We start from the raw sequence: 22,141 nt of genomic DNA on the forward strand, positions 1-22,141 counted from the left end.
ATATTGCATCTGAAATAAATTCAAAAGGCACAATGGCGACTTAGGTACAAGAGGACTGACACTCTAACTTTCTATGATTTGAACCTCTCCTGTGAGTCCAGTTTTAGATTCCGATGCTTCACTTCAGGTTTACTGTATCCCTTGGACCTGCTTATTGACGAAGAAACTCAGAAATTTCATCCGAATTTAATACATTAGGCACAATGAAGACTTAAGTACAAGAGGACTGAGACTCTAACTTTCTATGATTTGAACCTCTCCAGTGGGTCCTGTATTAGATTCCGATGCTTCACGTCAGGTTTACTGTATCCCTTGGACCCTCTTATTGACGATGAAGCACAGAAATTGCATCGGAATTAAATTCAAAAGGCACTATGCCGACTTAAGTACAAGAGGACTGACACTCTTACTTTTTTTTATTCGAACATCTCCTATGAGTCCAGTTTAACACTCCGATGCTTCACTTCAGGTTAACTGCATCGCTTGGACCTTATTATTGACGATGAAACACAGAAATTGCCTCCGAATTTAATACAAAAGGCACAATGCCGGCTTAAGTACAAGAGGACTGACACTCTAACTTTCTATGATTTTAACCTCTCCTGTGAGTCCGGTTTTAGATTCCGATGCATCACTTCAGGTTTACTGTATCTCGTGGACCTTCTTATTGACGAAGAAACACAGAAACTGCATCCGAATTTAATACAAAAGGCACAATGCCGCCTTAAGTACAAGAGGACTGACACTGCAACTTTCTATGTTTTGAACCTCTCCTGTGAGTCCTGTTTTAGATTCCGATGCTTCACTTGAGGTTTACTGTATGCCTTGGACCTTCTTATTGACGACGAAACACAGAAATTGCATCGGAATTAAATTCAAAAGGCACGAAGCCGACTTAAGTACAATAGGACAGACACTCTAATTTTCTATGATTTGAACCTCTCCTGTGAGTCCAGTTATAGATTCCGATGCTTCACTTCAGGTTTACTGTATACCTTGGACGTTCTTATTGACGACGAAACACAGAAATTGCAGCGGAATTAAATTCAAAAGGCACAATGCCGACTTAAGTACAAGAGGACTGACACTCTAACTTTCTATAATTTGAACATCTACTGTGAGTCCAGTTTTAGATTCCGTTGCTTCACTTCAGGTTTTTTGTATCCCTTGGACCTTCTTATTGACGATGAAACACAGATATTGCATCTGAATTTAATACAAAAGGCACAATGCCGACTTAAGTACAAGAGGACTGACACTCTAACTTTCAATGATTTGAACCTCTCCCGTGAGTCCAGTTTTACATTCTGATGCTTCACTTCAGGTTTACTGTATCCCTTGGACCTTCTTATTGACGATGAAACACAGAAATTGCATCCACATTTAATACAAAATACACAATGCCGACTTAAGTACAAGAGGACTGACACTCTAACTTTCTATGATTTGAACCTCTCCTGTGTGACCAGTTTTAGTTTCCGATGCTTCACTTCAGGTTTACTGTATCCCATGCACCTTCTTATTAACGATGAAACACAGTAATTGCATCCGAATTTTATACAAAACGCACAATGCCGACTTAAGTACAAGAGGACTGACAGTCTAACTTTCTTTGATTTGAACATCTCCTATTAGCCCAGTTTTACATTCCGATGCTTCACTTCAGATTTACTGTATCCCTTGAACCTTCTTATTGACGATGAAACACAGAAATTGCATCCGAATTTAATGCAAAAGTCACAATGCCGACTTAAGTACAAGGGGACTGACACTCTAACTTTCTATGATTTGAACCTCTCCTGTGAGTCAAGTTTTAGTTTCCGATGCTTCACTTGAGGTTTACTGTATCCCTTGGACCTTCTTATTGACGAAGAAACACAGAAACTGCATCCGAATTTAATACAAAAAGCACAATGCCGACTTAAGTACAAGAGGACTGACACTCTAACTTTCTATGATTTGAACCTCTCCTGTGAGTCCTGTTTTAGATTCCGATGCTTCACTTCAGGTTTACTGTATACCTTGGACCTTCTTATTGACGACGAAACACAGAAATTGCATCGGAATTAAATTCAAAAGACACAATGCCGACTTAAGTACAAGAGGACTGACACTCAAACTTTCTATGATTTGAACATCTCCTGTGAGTCCAGTTTTAGATTCCGATGCTTCACTTCAGGTTTACTGTATACCTCGGACCTTCTTATTGACGATGAAACACAGAAATCGCATCGAAATAAATTCAAATGGCGCAATGCCGACTTAAGTACAAGAGGACTGACACTCTAACTTTCTATGATTTGAACCTCTCCTGTGAGTCCAGTTTTAGATTCCGATGCTTCACTTCAGGTTTACTGTGGACCTTGGACCTTCTTATTGACGATGAACACAGAAATTGCATCGGAATTATATTCAAAAGGCACAATGCCGACTTAAGTACAAGAGGACTGACAGTCTATCTTTCTATGATTTGAACCTCTCCTGTGAGTCCAGTTTTAGATTCCCATGCTTCACTTCAGGTTTACTGTATCCCTTCGACCTTCTTATTGACGATGAAGCACAGAAATTGCATCGGAGTTAAATTCAAAAGGCAGAATGCCGACTTAAGTACAAGAGGACTGACTCTCTGACTTTCTATGATTTGAACCTCTCCTGTGAGTCTAGTTTTAGATTCCGATTCTTCACTTCAGGTTTACTGTATCCCTTGGACCTACTTATTGACGATGAAACACAGAAATTACATCCGTATTTAATACTAAAGGCACAATGCCGACATAAGTACAAGAGGACTGACACTCTAACTTTCTATGATTTGAACCTCTCCTGTGAGTCATGTTTTAGATTTCGATGCTTCACTTCAGGTTTACTGTATCCCATGGACCTTCTTATTGACGATGAAACACAGAAATTGCATCCGAATTTAATACAAAAGGCACAATGAAGACTTAAGTACAAGAGGACTGACAGTCTAACTTTCTTTGATTTGAACATCTCCTATAAGCCTAGTTTTACATTCTGATGCTTCACTTCAGGTTTACTGTATCCCTTGAAACTTCTTATTGACGATGAAACACAGAAATTGCATCCGAATTTAATACAAAGGGCACAATGCCGACTTAAGTACAAGAGGACTGACACTCTAACTTTCTATGATTTGAACCTCTCCTGTGAGTCCTGTTTTAGATTCCGATGCTTCACTTCAGGTTTCCTGTATACCTTGGACCTTCTTATTGACGACGAAACACAGAAATGACATCGGAATTAAATTCAAAAGGCACAATGCCGACTTATGTACAAGAGGACTGACACTCTAACTTTCTATGATTTGAACATCTCCTGAGTCCAGTTTTAGATTCCGATGCTTCACTTCAGGCTTACTGTATACTTCGGACCTTCTTATTGACGTTGAAACACAGAAATCGCATCGAAATAAATTCAAATGGCACAATTCCGACTTAAGTACAATAGGACTGACACTCTAACTTTCTATGATTTGAAACTCTCCTGTGAGTCCAGTTTTAGATTCCGTTGCTTCACTTCAGGTTTTCTGTATCCCTTGGACCTTCTTATTGACGATGAAACACAGATATTGCATCTGAATTTAATACAAAAGGCACAATGCCGACTTAAGTACAAGAGGACTGACACTCTAACTTTCTATGATTTTAACCTCTCCTTTGAGTCCAGTTTTAGATTCCGATGCCACACTTCAGGTTTACTGTATCCCTTGGACCTTCTTATTGAAGAAGAAACACAGATACTGCATCCGAATTTTATACATAATCACAATGCCGACTTAAGTACAAGAGGACTGACACTCTAACTTTCTATGAGTTGAACCTCCCCTGTGAGTCCTTTTTTAGATTCCGATGCCTCACTTCAGGTTTACTGTATCCCATGGACCTTCTTATTGACGATGAAACACAGAAATTGCATCCGAATTTAATACAAAAGGCACAATGCCGACTTAAGTACAAGAGGACTGACACTCTAACTTTCTATGATTTGAACCTTTCCTGTGAGTCCTGTTTTAGATTCCGATGAATCACTACAGGTTTACTGTATCAATTGGACCTACTTATCGACGAAGAAGCACAGAAATTGCAACGGAATTAAATTCAAAAGGCACAATGCCGACTTAAGTACAAGAGGACTGACAGTCTATCTTTCTATGATTTGAACCTCTCCTGTGAGTCCAGTTTTAGATTCCGATGCTTCACTTCAGGTTTACTGTATCCCTTCGACCTTCTTATTGACGATGAAGCACAGAAATTGCATCGGAGTTAAATTCAAAAGGCAGAATGCCGACTTAAGTACAAGAGGACTGACTCTCTGACTTTCTATGATTTGAACCTCTCCTGTGAGTCTAGTTTTAGATTCCGATTCTTCACTTCAGGTTTACTGTATCCCTTGGACCTACTTATTGACGATGAAACACAGAAATTACATCCGTATTTAATACTAAAGGCACAATGCCGACTTAAGTACAAGAGGACTGACACTCTAATTTTCTATGATTTGAACCTCTCCTGTGAGTCATGTTTTAGATTTCGATGCTTCACTTCAGGTTTACTGTATCCCATGGACCTTCTTATTGACGATGAAACACAGAAATTGCATCCGAATTTAATACAAAAGGCACAATGCCGACTTAAGTACAAGAGGACTGACAGTCTAACTTTCTTTGATTTGAACATCTCCTATAAGCCTAGTTTTACATTCTGATGCTTCACTTCAGGTTTACTGTATCCCTTGAACCTTCTTATTGACGATGAAACACAGAAATTGCATCCGAATTTAATACAAAGGGCACAATGCCGACTTAAGTACAAGAGGACTGACACTCTAACTTTCTATGGTTTGAACCTCTCCTGTGAGTCAAGTTTTAGATTCCGATGGTTCACTTCAGGTTTACTGTATACCTTGGACCTTCTTATTGACGACGAAACACAGAAATTGCATCGGAATTAAATTCAAAAGGCACAATGCCGACTTAAGTACAAGAGGACTTACACACTAATTTTCTATGATTTGAACCTCTTCTGTGAGTCCAGTTCTAGATTCCGATGCTTCACTTCAGGTTTACTGTATACCTTGGACCTTCTTATTGACGATGAAACACAGAAATTGCATCCGATTAAATTCAAAAGGCACAATGCCGACTTAAGTACAAGAGGACTGACACTCTAACTTTCTATGATTTGAACCTCTCCTGTGAGTCCAGTTTTAGATTCCGATGCTTCATTTCCGGTTTACTGTATCCCTTGGACCTTGTTATTGACGATGAAACACAGAAATTGCATCTGAATTTAATACAAAAGGCACAAAGCCAACTTAAGTACAATAGGACTGACACTCTAACTTTCTATGATTTGAACCTCTCCTGTGACTCCTGTTTTAGATTCCTTTGCTTCACTTCAGGTTTACTGTATCCTTGGACCTTCTTATTGACGATGTAGCACAGATGTTGCATCCGAATTTAATACAAAAGGCACAATGCCGACTTAAGTACAAGAGGACTGATACTCTAACTTTCCATGATTTTAACATCTCCTTTGAGTCCAGTTTTAGATTTCGATGCCACACTTCAGGTTTACTGTATCCCTTGGACCTTCTTATTGAAGAAGAAACACAGATACTGCATCCGAATTTAATTTATAGGCACAATGCCGACTTAAGTACATGAGGACTGACACTCTAACTTTCTATGATTTGAACCTCCCCTGTGAGTCCTGTTTTAGATTCCGATGCTTCACTTCAGGTTTACCGTATCCCTTGGACCTTCTTATTGACGACGAATCACAGAAATTGCATCGGAATTAAATTCAAAAAGCACAAAGCCAACTTAAGTACAATAGGACTGACACTCTAACTTTCTATGATTTGAACCTCTCCTGTGACTCCTGTTTTAGATTCCTTTGCTTCACTTCAGGTTTACTGTATCCTTGGACCTTCTTATTGACGATGTAGCACAGAAATTGCATCTGAAATAAATTCAAAAGGCACAATGGCGACTTAGGTACAAGAGGACTGACACTCTACCTTTCTATGATTTGAACCTCTCCCATGAGTCCAGTTTTAGATTCCGATGCTTCACTTCAGGTTTACTGTATCCCTTCGACCTTGTTATTGACGAAGAAACACAGAAATTGCATCCGAATTTAATACAAAAGGCACAATGAAGACTAAAGTACAAGTGGACTGAGACTCTAACATTCTATGATTTGAACCTCTCCAGTGGGTCCTGTTTTAGATTCCGATGCTTCAAGTCAGGTTTACTGTATCCCTTGGACCTTCTTATTGACGATGAAGCACAGAAATTGCATCGGAATTAAATTCAAAAGGCACTATGCCGACTTAATTACAAGAGGACTGACACTCTTACTTTTTTTTATTCGAACATCTCCTATGAGTCCAGTTTTAGATTCCGATGCTTCACTTCAGGTTTAGTGTATCCCTTGGACCTTCATATAGACGATGAAACACAGAAATTGCATCGGAATTAAATTCAAAAGGCACAATGCCGACATAAGTACAAGAGGACTGACACTCTAACTTTCTATGATTTGAAAATCTCCTGTGAGTCCAGTTTTAGATTCCGATGCTTCACTTCAGGTTTACTGTATACCTCGGACCTTCTTATTGACGATGAAACACAGAAATCGCATCGAAATAAATTCAAATGGCACAGTGCCGACTTAAGTACAAGAGGACTGACACTCTAACTTTCTATGATTTGAATCTCTCCTGTGAGTCCAGTTTTAGAATCCGTAGCTTCACTTCAGATTTTCTGTATCCCTTGGACCTTCTTATTGACGATGAAACACAGATATTGCATCTGAACTTAATACAAAAGGCACAATGCCGACCTAAGTACAAGAGGACTGACACTCGAACTTTCAATGATTTGAACCTCTCCCGTGAGTCCAGTTTAACATTCCGATGCTTCACTTCAGGTTTACTGTATCCCTTGGACCTTCTTATTGACGATGAAACACAGAAATTGCATCCACATTTAATACAAAAGGCACAATGCCGACTTAAGTACAAGAGGACTGACACTCTAACTTTCTATGATTTGAACCTCTCCTGTGAGTCCAGTTTTAGATTCCGATGCTTCACTTCAGGTTTACTGGATCCCTTGGACCTTCTTATTGACGATGAAGCACAAAAATTGCATTCGAATTTAATACAAAAGGCACAATTCCGACTTAAGTACAAGAGGACAGACACTCTAACTTTCAATGATTTGAACCTCTCCTGTGAGTCCAGTTTTAGATTCCGATGCTTCCATCAGGTTTAGCGTATACCATGGACCTTCTTATTGACGATGAAGCAAAGAAATTGCGTCGGAATTAAATTCAAAAGGCACAAAGGCGACTTGAGTACAAGAGGACTGACACTCCAACTTTCTATGATTTGAACCTGTCTTGTGAGTCATGTTTTACATTCCGATGCTTCACTTCAGGTTTACTGTATCCCATGGACCTTCTTATTAACAATGAAACACAGAAATTGCATCCGAAATTTATACAAAAGGCACAATGCCGACTTAAGTACAAGAGGACTGACAGTCTAACTTTCTTTGATTTGAACATCTCCTATGAGCCCAGTTTTACATTCCGATGCTTCACTTCAGGTTTACTGTATCCCTTGAACCTTCTTATTGACGACGAAACACAGAAATTGCATCCGAATTTAATGCAAAAGGCACAATGCCGACTTAAGTACAAGAGGACTGACACTCTAACTTTCTATGATTTGAACCTCTCCTGTGAGTCAAGTTTTAGATTCCGATGCTTCACTTCAGGTTTACTGTATCCCTTTTACCTTCTTATTGACGAAGAAACACAGAAACTGCATCCGAATTTAATACAAAAAGCACAATGCCGACTTAAGTACAAGAGGACTGACACCATAACTTTCTATGATTTGAACCTCTCCTGAGAGTCCTGTTTTTGATTCCGATGCTTCTCTTCAGGGTTACTGTATCCCTTGGACCTTCTTATTGACGATGAAACACAGAAATTGCATCCGAATTTAATACAAAAGGCACAATGCCGACTTAAGTACAAGAGGACTGACACTCTAACGTTCTATGATTTGAACCTTTCCTGTGAGTCCTGTTTTAGATTCCGATGCTTCACCTCAGGTTTACTGTATCCCTTGGACATTCTTATTGACGATGAAACACAGAAATTGATTCAGAATTTAATACAAAAGGCACAATGCCGACTTAAGTACAAGAGGACTGACACTCTAACTTGCTATGATTTGAACCTCTCCTGTGAGTCCTGTTTTAGATTCCGATGCCTCACTACAGGTTTACTGTGTCAATTGCACCTACATATCGACGATGAAGCACAGAAATTGCAACGGAATTAAATTCAAAAGGCACAATGCCGGCTTAAGTACAAGAGGACTGACAGTCTATTTTTCTATGATTTGAACCTCTCCTATGAGTCCAGTTTTAGATTCCGATGCTTCACTTAAGGTTTACTGTATCCCTTCGACCTTCTTATTGACGATGAAGCACAGAAATTGCATCGGAGTTAAATTCAAAAGGCACAATGCCGACTTAAGTACAAGAGGTCTGACTCTCGAACTTTCTATGATTTGAACCTCTCCTGTGAGTCCAGTTTTAGATTCCGATTCTTCACTTCAGGTTTACTGTATCCCTTTGACATTATAATTGACGATGAAACACAGAAATTGATTCAGAATTTAATTCAAAAAGCACAATGCCGACTTAAGTACAAGAGGACTGACAGTCTAACTTTCTATGATTTGAACCTCTCCTGTGAGTCAAGTTTTAGATTCCGATGCTTCACTTTAGGTTTACTATATCCCTTGGACCTTCTTATTGACGAAGAAACACAGAAACTGCATCCGAATTTAATACAAGAAGCACAATGCCGACTTATATACAAGAGGACTGACACTCTAACTTTCTATGATTTGAACCTCTCCTGTGAGTCCTGTTTTAGATTCCGATGCTTCACTTCAGGTTTACTGTATACCTTGGACCTTCTTATTGACGACGAAACACAGAAATTGCATCGGAATTAAACTGAAAAGGCAAAATGCCGACTTAAGTACAAGAGGACTGACACTCTAACTTTCTATGATTTGAACATCTCCTGTGAGTCCAGTTTTAGATTCCGATGCTTCACTTCAGGTTTACTGTATACCTCGGACCTTCTTATTGACGATGAAACACAGAAATCGTATCGAAATAAATTCAAATGGCACAATGCCGACTTAATTACAGGTGGACTGACACTCTAACTTTCTATGATTTGAACCTCTCCTGTGAGTCCAGTTTTAGATTCCGTTGCTTCACTTCAGGTTTTCTGTATCCCTTGGACCTTCTTATTGACGATGAAACACAGATATTGCATCTGAATTTAATACAAAAGGCACAATGCCGACTTAAGTACAAGAGGACTGACACTCCAACTTTCAATGATTTGAACCTCTCCCGTGAGTCCAGTTTTACATTCCGATGCTTAACTTCAGGTTTAGTGTATCCCTTTGACATTGTAATTGACGATGAAACACAGAAATTGATTCAGAATTTAATACAAAAGGCACAATGCCGACTTAAGTACAAGATTACTGACACTCTAACTTTCTATGATTTGAACATCTCCTGTGAGTCCTGTTTTAGATTCCGATGCTTCACTACAGGTTTACTGTATCAATTGGACCTACTTATCGACGATGAAGCACAGAAATTGCAACGGAATTAAATTCAAAAAGCACAATGCTGACTTAAGTACAAGAGGACTGACACTCCAACTTTCTATGATTTGAACCTCTCCTGTGAGTCCTGTTTTAGATTCCGATGCTTCACTATAGGTTAACTGTATCAATTGGACCTACTTATCGACGATGAAGCACAGAAATTGCAACGGAATTAAATTCAAAAGGCACAATGCTGACTTAAGTACAAGAGGACTGACAGTCTATCTTTCTATGATGTGAACCTCTACCTGTGACTCCAGTTTTAGATTCCGATGCTTCACTTCTGGTTTACTGTATCCCTTCGACATTCTTATTGACGATGAAGCACAGAAATTGCATCGGAGTTAAATTCAAAAGGCACAATGCCACTTAAGTACAAGAGGTCTGACTCTCTAACTTTCTATGATTTGAACCTCTCCTGTGAGTCCAGTTTTAGATTCCGATTCTTCACTTCAGGTTTACTGTATCCCTTGGACCTACTTATTGACGATGAAACACAGAAATTGCATCCGTATTTAATACTAAAGGCACAGTGCCGACTTAAGTACAAGAGGACTGACACTCTAACTTCCTACGATTTGAACCTCTCCTGTGAGTCATGTTATAGATTCCGATGCTTCACTTCAGGTTTACTGTATCCATTGGACCTTCTTATTGACGATGAAACACAGAAATTGCATCCGAATTTAATACAAAACGCACAATGCCGACTTAAGTACATGAGGACTGACAGTCTAACTTTCTTTGATTTGAACATCTCCTATGAGCACAGTTTTATATTCCGATGCTTCACTTCAGGTTTACTGTATCCCTTGGACCTTCTTGTTGACGAAGAAACACAGAAACTGCATCCGAATTTAATACAAAAAGCACAATGCCGACTTAAGTACAAGAGGACTGACACTCAAACTTTCTATGAATTGAACCTCTCCTGTGAGTCCTGTTTTAGATTCCGATGCTTCTCTTCAGGTTTACTGTATCCCTTGGACCTTCTTATTGACGATGAAACACGGAAATTGCATCCGAATTAAATACAAAAGGCACAATGCCGACTTAAGTACAAGAGGACTGACACTCTAACATTCTATGATTTGAACCTCTCCTGTGAGTCCTGTTTTCGACTCCGATGCTTGACCTCAGGTTTACTGTATCCCTTGGACCTTCTTATTGACGATGAAACACAGAAATTGATTCAGAATTTAATACAAAAGGCACAATGCCGACTTAAGTTTAAGAGGACTGACACTCTAACTTTCTATGATTTGAACCTCTCCTGTGAGTCATGTTTTAGATTCCGATGCTTCACTTCAGGTTTACTGTATCCCATGGACCTTCTTATTGACGATGAAACACAGAAACTGCATCCGATTTTAATGCAAAAGGCACAATGCCGACTTAAGTACAAGAGGACTGACACTCTAACTTTCTATGATTTGAACCTCTCCTGTGAGTCAAGTTTTAGATTCCTATGCTTCACTTCAGGTTTACTGTATCCCTTGCACCTTCTTATTGACGAAGAAACACAGAAACTGCATCCGAATTTAATACAAAAAGCACAATGCCGACTTAAGTACAAGAGGACTGACACTCTAACTTTCAATGATTTGAACCTCTCCTGTGAGTCCTGTTTTAGATTCCGATGCTTCTCGTCAGGTTTACTGTATCCCTTGGACCTTCTTATAGACGATGAAGCACAGCAATTGCATCGGAATTAAATTCAAAAGGCACTATGCCGACTACATTACAAGAGGACTGACACTCTTACTTTTTTTTTATTCGAACATCTCCTATGAGTCCAGTTTTACATTCCGATGCTTCACTTCAGGTTTACTGTATCGCTTGGACCTTCTTATTGACGATGAAACACAGAAATTGCCTCCGAATTTAATGCAAAAGGCACAATGCCGGCTAAAGTACAAGAGGACTGACACTCTAACTTTCTATGATTTTAACCTCTCCTGTGAGTCCGGTTTTAGATTCCGATGCATCACTTCAGGTTTACTGTATCTCTTGGACCTTGTTATTGACGAAGAAACACAGAAACTGCATCCGAATTTAATACAAAAGGCACAATGCCACCTTAAGTACAAGAGGACTGACACTCCAACTTTCTATGTTTTGAACCTCTAATGTGAGCCCTGTTTTAGATTCCGATGCTTCTCTTCAGGTTTACTGTATGCCTTAGACCTTCTTATTGACGACTAAACACAGAAATTGCATCGGAATTAAATTCAAAAGGCACGAAGCCGACTTAAGTACAATAGGACTGACACTCTAATTTTCTATGATTTGAACCTCTCCTGTGAGTCCAGTTTTAGATTCCGATGCTTCACTTCAGGTTTACTGTATACCTTGGACCTTCTTATTGACGACGAAACACAGAAATTGCATCGGAATTAAATTCAAAAGGCACAATGCCGACTTAAGTACAAGAGGACTGACAGTCTAACTTTCTTTGATTTGAACATCTCCTATGAGCACAGTTTTATATTCCGATGCTTCACTTCAGGTTTACTGTATCCCTTGGACCTTCTTGTTGACGAAGAAACACAGAAACTGCATCCGAATTTAATACAAAAAGGACAATGCAGACTTAAGTACAAGAGGACAGACAGTCTATCTTTCTATGATTTGAACCTCTCCTGTGAGTCCAGTTTTAGATTCCGATGCTTCACTTCTGGTTTACTGTATCCCTTCGACCTTCTTATTGACGATGAAGCACAGAAATTTAATCGGAGTTAAATTCAAAAGGCACAATGCCGACTTAAGTACAAGAGGTCTGACTCTCTAACTTTCTATGATTTGAACCTCTCCTGTGAGTCCAGTTTTAGATTCCGATGCTTCACTTCAGGTTTACTGTATACCTTGGACCTTGTTATTGACGACGAAACACAGAAATTGCATCGGAATTAAATTCAAAAGGCACAATGTCGACTTAAGTACAAGAGGACTGACACTCTAACTTTCTATGATTTGAACCTCTCCTGTGAGTCGTGTTTTAGATTCCAAAGCTTCACGTCAGGTTTACTGTATCCCTTGGACCTTCTTGTAGACGATGAAGCACAGAAATTGCTTCGGAATTTAATTCAAAATGCACTATGCCGACTTAATTACAAGAGGACTGACACTCTTACTTTTTTTTATTCGAACATCTCCAATGAGTCCAGTTTTACATTCCGATGCTTCACTTCAGGTTTACTGTATCCCTTGAACCTTCTTATTGACGATGAAGCAAAGAAATTGCGTCGGAATTAAATTCAAAAGGCACAAAGGCGACTTAAGTACAAGAGGACTGACACTCTAACTTTCTATGATTTGAACCTGTCCTGTGAGTCATGTTTTAGATTCCGATGCTTCACTTCAGGTTTACTGTATCCCTTCGACCATCTTATTGACGATGAAGCCCAGAAATTGCATCGGAGTTAAATTCAAAAGGCACAATGCCGACTTAAGTACCAGAGGACTGACACTCTAACTTTCTATGATTTGAACCTGTCCTGTGAGTCATGTTTTAGATTCCGATGTTTCACTTCAGGTTTACTGTATCCCGTGGACCTTCTTATTGACGATGAAACACAGAAATTGCATCAGAATTTAATACAAAAGGCACAATGCCGACTTAAGTACAGGAGGACTGACACTCTAACTTCCTATGATTTGAACCTCTCCTGTGAGTCCTGTTTTAGATTCCGATGCTTCACTTCAGGTTTACTGTATCCCTTGGACCTTCTTACTGACGAATAAACACAGAAACTGCATCCGAATTTAATACAAAAGCACAATGCCGACTTAAGTACAAGAGAACTGACACTCTAACTTTCTATGATTTGAACCTCTCCTGTGAGTCCTATTTTAGATTCCGATGCTTCACGTCAGGTTTACTGTATCCCTTGGACCTTCTTATTGACGATGAAGCACAGAAATTGCATCGGAATTAAATTCAAAAGGCACTATGCCGACTTAATTTCAAGAGGACTGACACTCTTACTTTTTTTTATTCGAACATCTCCTATGAGTCCAGTTTCACATTCCGATGCTTCACTTCAGTTTTACTGTATCGCTTGGACCTTCTTATTGACGATGAAACACAGAAATTGCCTCCGAATTTAATACAAAAGGCACAATGCCGGCTTAAGTACAAGAGGACTGACACTCTAACTTTCTATGATTTTAACCTCTCCTGTGAGTCCGGTTTTAGATTCCGATGCATCACTTCAGGTTTGCTGTATCTCTTGGACCTTGTTATTGACGAAGAAACACAGAAACTGCATCAGAGTTTAATACAAAAGGCACAATGCCGCCTTAAGTACAAGAGGACTGACACTCCAACTTTCAATGTTTTGAACTTCTCCTGTGAGTCCAGTTTTAGATTCCGATGCTTCACTTCAGGTTTAGTGTATCCCTTGGACCTTCATATAGACGATGACACACAGAAATTGTAACCGAATCTAATACAAAATTCACAATGCCGACTTAAGTACAAGAGAACTGACACACTAACTTTCTATGAATTGAACCTCTCCTGTGAGTCCAGTTTTACATTCCGATGCTTCACGTCAGGTTTACTGTATACTTTGGACCTTCTTATTGACGACGAAACACAGAAATTGCATCGGAATTATATTCAAAATGCACAATGCCGACTTATGTACAAGCGGACTGACACTCTAACTTTCCATGATTTTAACATCTCCTGTGAGTCCAGTGTTAGATTCCGATGCTTCACTTCGTGTTTACTGTATACCTCGGACCTTCTTATTGACGATGAAACACAGAAATCGCATCGAAATAAATTCAAATGGCACAGTGCCGACTTAAGTACAAGAGGACTGACACTCTAACTTTCTATGATTTGAACCTCTCCTGCGAGTCCAGTTTTAGATTCCGTTGCTTCACTTCAGGTTTTCTGTATCCCTTGGACCTTCTTATTGACGATGAAACACATATATTGCATCTGAATTTATTACAAAAGGCGCAATGCCGACTTAAGTACAAGAGGACTGACACTCTAACTTTCAATGATTTGAACCTCTCCCGTGAGTCCAGTTTTACATTCCAATGCTTCACTTCAGGTTTACTGTATCACTTGGACCTTCTTATTGACGATGAAACACAGAAATTGCATCCACATTTAATACAAAAGGCACAATGCCGACTTAAGTACAAGAGGACTGACACTCTAACATTCTATGATTTGAACCTCTCCTGTGAGTCCAGTTTTAGATTCCGATGCTTCACTTCAGGTTTACTGTATCCCTTGGACTTTCTTATTGACGATGAAGCACAGAAATTGCATCCGAATTTAATACAAAAGGCACAATGCCGACTTTAGTACAAGAGGACAGACACTCTAACTTTCAATGATTTGAACCTCTCCTGTGAGTCCAGTTTTAGATTCTGATGCTTCACTTCAGGTTTAGCGTATACCATGGACCTTCTTATTGACGATGAAGCAAAGAAATTGCGTCGGAATTAAATTCAAAAGGCACAAAGGCGACTTAAGTACAAGAGGACTGACACTCTAACTTTCTTTGATTTGAACCTGTCCTGTGAGTCCAGTTTTAGATTCTGATGCTTCACTTCAGGTTTAGCGTATACCATGGACCTTCTTATAGACGATGAAGCACAGCAATTGCATCGGAATTAAATTCAAAAGGCACTATGCCGACTTCATTACAAAAGGACTGACACTCTTACTTTTTTTTTATTCGAACATCTCCTATGAGTCCAGTTTTACATTCCGATGCTTCACTTCAGGTTTACTGTATCGCTTGGACCTTCTTATTGACGATGAAACACAGAAATTGCCTCCGAATTTAATACAAAAAGCACAATGCCGGCTTAAGTACAAGAGGACTGACACTCTAACTTTCTATGATTTTAACCTCTCCTGTGAGTCTGGTTTTAGATTCCGATGCATCACTTCAGGTTTACTGTATCTCTTGGACCTTGCTATTGACGAAGAAACACAGAAACTGCATCCGAATTTAATACAAAAGGCACAATGCCACCTTAAGTACAAGAGGACTGACACTCCAACTTTCTATGCTTTGAACCTTTCCTGTGAGCCCTGTTTTAGATTCCGACGCTTCTCTTCAGGTTTACGGTATGCCTTGGACCTTCTTATTGACGACGAAACACAGAAATTGCATCGGAATTAAATTCAAAAGGCACGATGCCGACTTAAGTACAATAGGACTGACACTCTAATTTTCTATGATTTGAACCTCTCCTGTGAGTCCAGTTTTAGATTCCGATGCTTCACTTCAGGTTTAGTGTATCCCTTGGACCTTCATATAGACGATGAAACACAGAAATTGCAACCGAATTTAAACAAAAGGCACAATGCCGACTTAAGTACAAGAGGACAGACAGTCTATCTTTCTATGATTTGAACCTCTCCTGTGAGTCCAGTTTTAGATTCCGATGCTTCACTTCTGGTTTACTGTATCCCTTCGACCTTCTTATTGACGATGAAGCACAGAAATTGCATCGGAGTTAAATTTAAAAGGCACAAAGGCGACTTAAGTACAAGAGGACTGACTCTCTAAATTTCTATGATTTGAACCTCTCCTGTGAGTCATGTTTTAGATTCCGATGCTTCACTTCAGGTTTACTGTATCCCTTCGACCATCTTATTGACGATGAAGCCCAGAAATTGCATCGGAATTAAATTCAAAAGGCACAATGTCGACTTAAGTACAAGCGGAACTGACACTCTAACTTTCTATGATTTGAACCTCTCATGTGAGTCCTGTTTTAGATTCCGATGCTTCACGTCAGGTTTACTGTATCCCTTGGACCTTCTTATAGACGATGAAGCACAGAAATTGCATCGGAATTTAATTCAAAGTGCACTATGCCGACTTAATTACAAGAGGACTGACACTCTTACTTTTTTTTATTCGAACATCTCCAATGAGTCCAGTTTTACATTCCGATGCTTCACTTCAGGTTTACTGTATCCCTTGAACCTTCCTATTGACGATGAAGCAAAGAAATTGCGTCGGAATTAAATTCAAAAGGCACAAAGGCGACTTAAATACAAGAGGACTGACACTTTAACTTTCTATGATTTGAACCTGTCATGTGAGTGATGTTTTAGATTCCGATGCTTCACTTCAGGTTTACTGTATCCCTTCGACCATCTTATTGACGATGAAGCCCAGAAATTGCATCGGAGTTAAATTCAAAAGGCACAATGCCGACTTAAGTACAAGAGGACTGACACTCTAACTTTCTATGATTTGAACCGGTCCTGTGAGTCATGTTTTAGATTCCGATGTTTCACTTCAGGTTTACTGTATCCCATGGACCTTCTTATTACGATGAAACACAGAAATTGCATCGGAATTTAATACCAAAGGCACAATGCCGACTTAAGTACAGGAGGACTGACACTCTAACTTCCTATGATTTGAACCTCTCCTGTGAGTCCTGTTTTAGATTCCGATGCTACTCTTCAGGTTTACAGTATCCCTTGGACCTTCTTATTGACGATGAAACACAGAAATTGCATCCGAATTTAATACAAAAGGCACAATGCCGACTTAAGTACAAGAGGACTGACACTCTAACATTCTATGATTTGAACCACTCTTGTGAGTCCTGTTGTAGATTCCGATGCTTCACCTCAGGTTTACTGTATCCCTTGGACATTCTTATTGACGATGAAACACAGAAATTGATCCAGAATTTAATGCAAAAGGCACAATGCCGACGTATGTACAAGAGGACTGACACTCTAACTCTCTATGATTTGAACCTCTCCAGTGAGTCCTGTTTTAGTTTCCGATGCTTCACTACAGGTTTTCTGTATCCCTTGGACCTACTTATCGACGATGAAGCAGATAAATTGCAACGGAACTAAATTCAAAAGGCACAATGCCGACTTAAGTACAAGAGGACTGACAGTCTAACTTTCTTTGATTTGAACATCTCCTATGAGCCCAGTTTTACATTCCGATGCTTCACTTCAGGTTTACTGTATCCCTTGAACCTTCTTATTTACGATGAAACACAGAAATTGCATCCGAATTTAATACAAAAGGCACAATGCCGACTTAAGTACAAGAGGACTGACACTCTAACTTTCTATGATTTGAACCTCTCCTGTGAGTCAAGTTTTAGATTCCGATGCTTAGCTTCAGGTTTACTGTATCCCTTGGACCTTCTTATTGACGAAGAAACACAGAAACTGCATCCGAATTTAATACAAAAAGCACAATGCCGACTTAAGTACAAGAGGACTCACACTCTAACTTTCTAAGATTTGAACCTCTCCTGTGAGTCCTGTTTTAGATTCCGATGCTTCACTTCAGGTTTACTGTATACCTTGGACCTTCTTATTGACGACGAAAGACAGAAATTGCATCCACATTAATTGCAAAAGGCACAATGCCGACTTAAGTACAAGAGGACTGACACTCTAACTTTCTGTGATATGAACATCTCCTGTGAGTCCAGTTTTAGATTCCGATGCTTCACTTCAGGTTTACTGTATACCTCGGACCTTCTTAATGACGATGAAACACAGAGATCGCATCGAAAAAAATCAAATTTCACAATGCCGACTTAAGTACAAGAGGACTGACGCTCTAACTTCCTATGATTTGAACCGCTCCTGTGAGTCCAGCTTTAGATTCCGTTGCATCACTTCAGGTTTTCTGTATCCCTTGGACCTTGTTATTGACAATGAAACACAGATATTGCATCTGAATTTAATACAAAAGGCACAATGCCGACTTAAGTACAAGAGAACTGACACTCTAACTTTCAATGATTCGAACCTCTCTCGTGAGTCCAGTTTTACATTCCGATGATTCACTTCAGGTTTACTGTATCCCTTGGACCTTCTTATTGACGATGAAACACAAAAATTGCATCCACATTTAATACAAAAGGCACAATGCCGACTTAAGTACAAGAGGACTGACACTCTAACTTTCTATGATTTGAACCTCTCCTGTGAGTCCAGTTTTAAATTCCGATGCTTCACTTCAGGTTTACTGGATCCCTTGGACCTTCTTATTGACGATGAAGCACAGAAATTGCATCCGAATTTAATACAAAAGGCACAATGCCGACTTAAGTACAAGAGGACATACACTCTAACTTTCAATGATTTGAACCTCTCCTGTGAGTCCAGTTTTAGATTCCGACGCTTCACTTCAGAATTAGTCTATACCATGGACATTCTTATTGACGATGAAGCAAAGAAATTGATTCAGAATTTAATACAAAAGGCATAATGCCGACTTAAGTACAAGAGGACTGACACTCTAACTTTCCATGATTTGAACCTTTCCTGTGAGTCCTGTTTTAGATTCCGATGCTTCACTACAGGTTTACTGTATCAATTGGACATACTTATGGACGATGAAGCACAGAAAATGCGACAGAATTTAATTCAAAAAGCACAATGCCGTCTTAAGTACAAGAGGACTGACAGTCTATCTTTCTATCATTTGAACCTCTCCTGTGAGTCCAGTTTTTGATTCCGATGCTTCACTTCAGGTTTACTGTATCCCTTCGACCTTCTTATTGACGATGAAGCACAGAAATTGCATCGGAGTTAAATTCAAAAGGCACAATGCCGACTTAAGTACAAGAGGTCTGACTCTCTAACTTTCTATGATTTGAACCTCTCCTGTGAGTCCAGTTTTAGATTCCGATTCTTCACTTCAGGTTTAGTGTATACCATGGACCTTCATATTGACGAAGAAACACAGAAACTGCACCTGAATCTAATACAAAAAGCACAATGCCGACTTAAGTACGGGAGGACTGACACTCTAACTTCCTATGATTTGAACCTCTCCTGTGAGTCCTGTTTTAGATTCCGATGCTTCTCTTCAGGTTTACTGTATCCCTTGGACCTTCTTATTGACGATGAAACACAGAAATTGCATCGGAATTTAATACAAAAGGCACAATGCCGACTTTAGTACAAGAGGACTAACACCCTAACATTCTATGATTTAAACCACTCTTGTGAGTCCTGTTGTAGATTCCGATGCTTCACCTCAGGTTTGCTGTATCCCTTGGACATTCTTATTGACGATGAAACACAGAAATTGATTCAGAATTTAATACAAAAGGCACAATGCCAACTTATGTACAAGAGGACTGACAATCTAACTTTCTATGATTTGAACCTCTCCTGTGAGTCCTGTTTTAGTTTTCGATGCTTAACTACAGGTTTACTGTATCCCTTCGACCTTCTTATTGACGATGAAGCACAGAAATTCCATCGGAGTTAAATTCAAAAGGCACAATGCCGACTTATGTACAAGAGGTCTGACTCTCTAACTTTCTATGATTTGAACCTCTCCTGTGAGTCCAGTTTTAGATTCCGATGCTTCACTTCAGGTTTACTGTATCCCTTGGACCTTCTTATTGACGAAGAAACACAGAAACTGCATCCGAATTTAATACAAAAAGCACAATGCCAACTTAAGTACAGGAGGACTGACACTCTAACTTCCTATGATTTGAACCTCTCCTGTGAGTCCTGTTTTAGATTCCGATGCTTCTCTTCAGGTTTACTGTATCCCTTGGACCTTCTTATTGACGATGAAATACAGAAATTGCATCCGTATTTAATACTAAAGGCACAATGCCGACTTAAGTACAAGAGGACTGACACTCTACTTTTCTATGATTTGAACCTCTCCTCTGAGTCCAGTTTTAGATTCCGATGCTTCACTTCAGGTTTACTGTATACCTTGGACGTTCTTATTGACGATGAAGCACAGAAATTGCATCGGAATTAAATTCAAAAGTCACAACGACGACTTAAGTACAAGAGGACTGACACTCTAACTTTCTATTATTTCAACCTCTCCGGTGAGTCCAGTTTTAGATTCCCATGCTTCACTTCAGGTTTACTGTATACCTTGGACCTACTTATTGACGATGAAGCACAGAAATTGCATCGGAATTAAATTCAAAAAGCACAATGCCGACTTAAGTACAAGAGGACTGACACTCTAACTTTCTGTGCTTTTAACCTCTCCTGTGAGTCCAGTTTTAGATTCCGATGCTTCACTTCAGGTTTAGTGTATCCCTTGGACCATCTTATTGACGATGAAACACAGATATTGCATCCGAATTTAATTCAAAAGGCACAATGCCGAATTAAGAACAAGAGGACTGACACTCTAACTCTCTATGATTTGAATTCTCCTGTGAGTCCAGTTTTAGATTCCGACGCTTCACTTCAGGTTTACTGCATACCTTGGACCTTCTTATTGACGACAAAAAAGAGAAATTGCATCGGAATCAACTTTAAAATGCACAATGCCGACTTATGTACAAGAGAACTGACACTCTAACTTTCTATGATTGGACCTCTCCTGTGAGTCCAGTTTTAGATTCCGATGCTTCACTTCAGGTTTACTGTATCCCTTGGACCTTCTTATTGACGATGAAACACAGAAATTGCATCCGAATTTAATACAAAAAGCCCAATGTTGACGTAAGTACAAGAGGACTGACACTCTAACTTTCTATTTTTTTAACCTCTCCTGTGAGTCCAGTTTTAGATTCCGATGCTTCACTTCAGGTTAACTGTATCCCTTGGACCTTCTTATTGACGATGTAACACAGAAATTGCATCCGAATTTAATACAAACGGCTCAATGCCGACTTAAGTCCAAGAGGACTGACACTCTAACTTTCTGTGATTTGAACCTCTCCTGTGAGTCCAGATTTAGATTCCCATGCTTCACTTCAGGTGTACTGTATACCTTGGAACTTCTTATTGACGATGAAACACAGATATTGCATCGGAATTAAATTCAAAAGGCACAATGCCGACTTAAGTACAAGAGGACTGACTCTCTAACTGTCTATGATTTGGACCTCTCCTGTGAGTCCAGTTTTAGATTCCGATGCTTCGCTTCAGGTTTACTGTATACCTTGGACCTTCTTATTGACGATGAAGCACAGAAATTGCATCGGAATATAAATTCAAAAAGCACAATGCCGACTTAAGTACAAGAGTACTGACACTCTAACTTTCAATGTTTTGAACATCTCCTGTGAGTCCAGTTTTAGATTCCGACGCTTCACTTCAGGTTTACTGCATACCTTGGACCTTTTTATTGACGACAAAAAAGAGAAATTGCATCGGAATTAAATTTAAAATGCACAATGCCGACTTATGTACAAGAGAACTGACACTCTAACTTTCTATGATTGGACCTCTCCTGTCAGTCCAGTCTTAGATTCCGATGCTTCACTTCAGGTTTAGTGTATCTCTTGGACCTTCTTATAGACGATGAAACACAGAAATTGCAACCGAATTTAATACAAAAGGCACAATTCCGACTTAAGTACAAGAGGACTGAAACACTAACTTTCTATGATTTGAACCACTCCTGTGAGTTCA

The sequence above is a fragment of the Schistocerca piceifrons genome, unplaced genomic scaffold, assembly GCF_021461385.2.
Source record: "Schistocerca piceifrons isolate TAMUIC-IGC-003096 unplaced genomic scaffold, iqSchPice1.1 HiC_scaffold_1871, whole genome shotgun sequence".
Lineage (NCBI taxonomy): Eukaryota > Metazoa > Arthropoda > Insecta > Orthoptera > Acrididae > Schistocerca > Schistocerca piceifrons.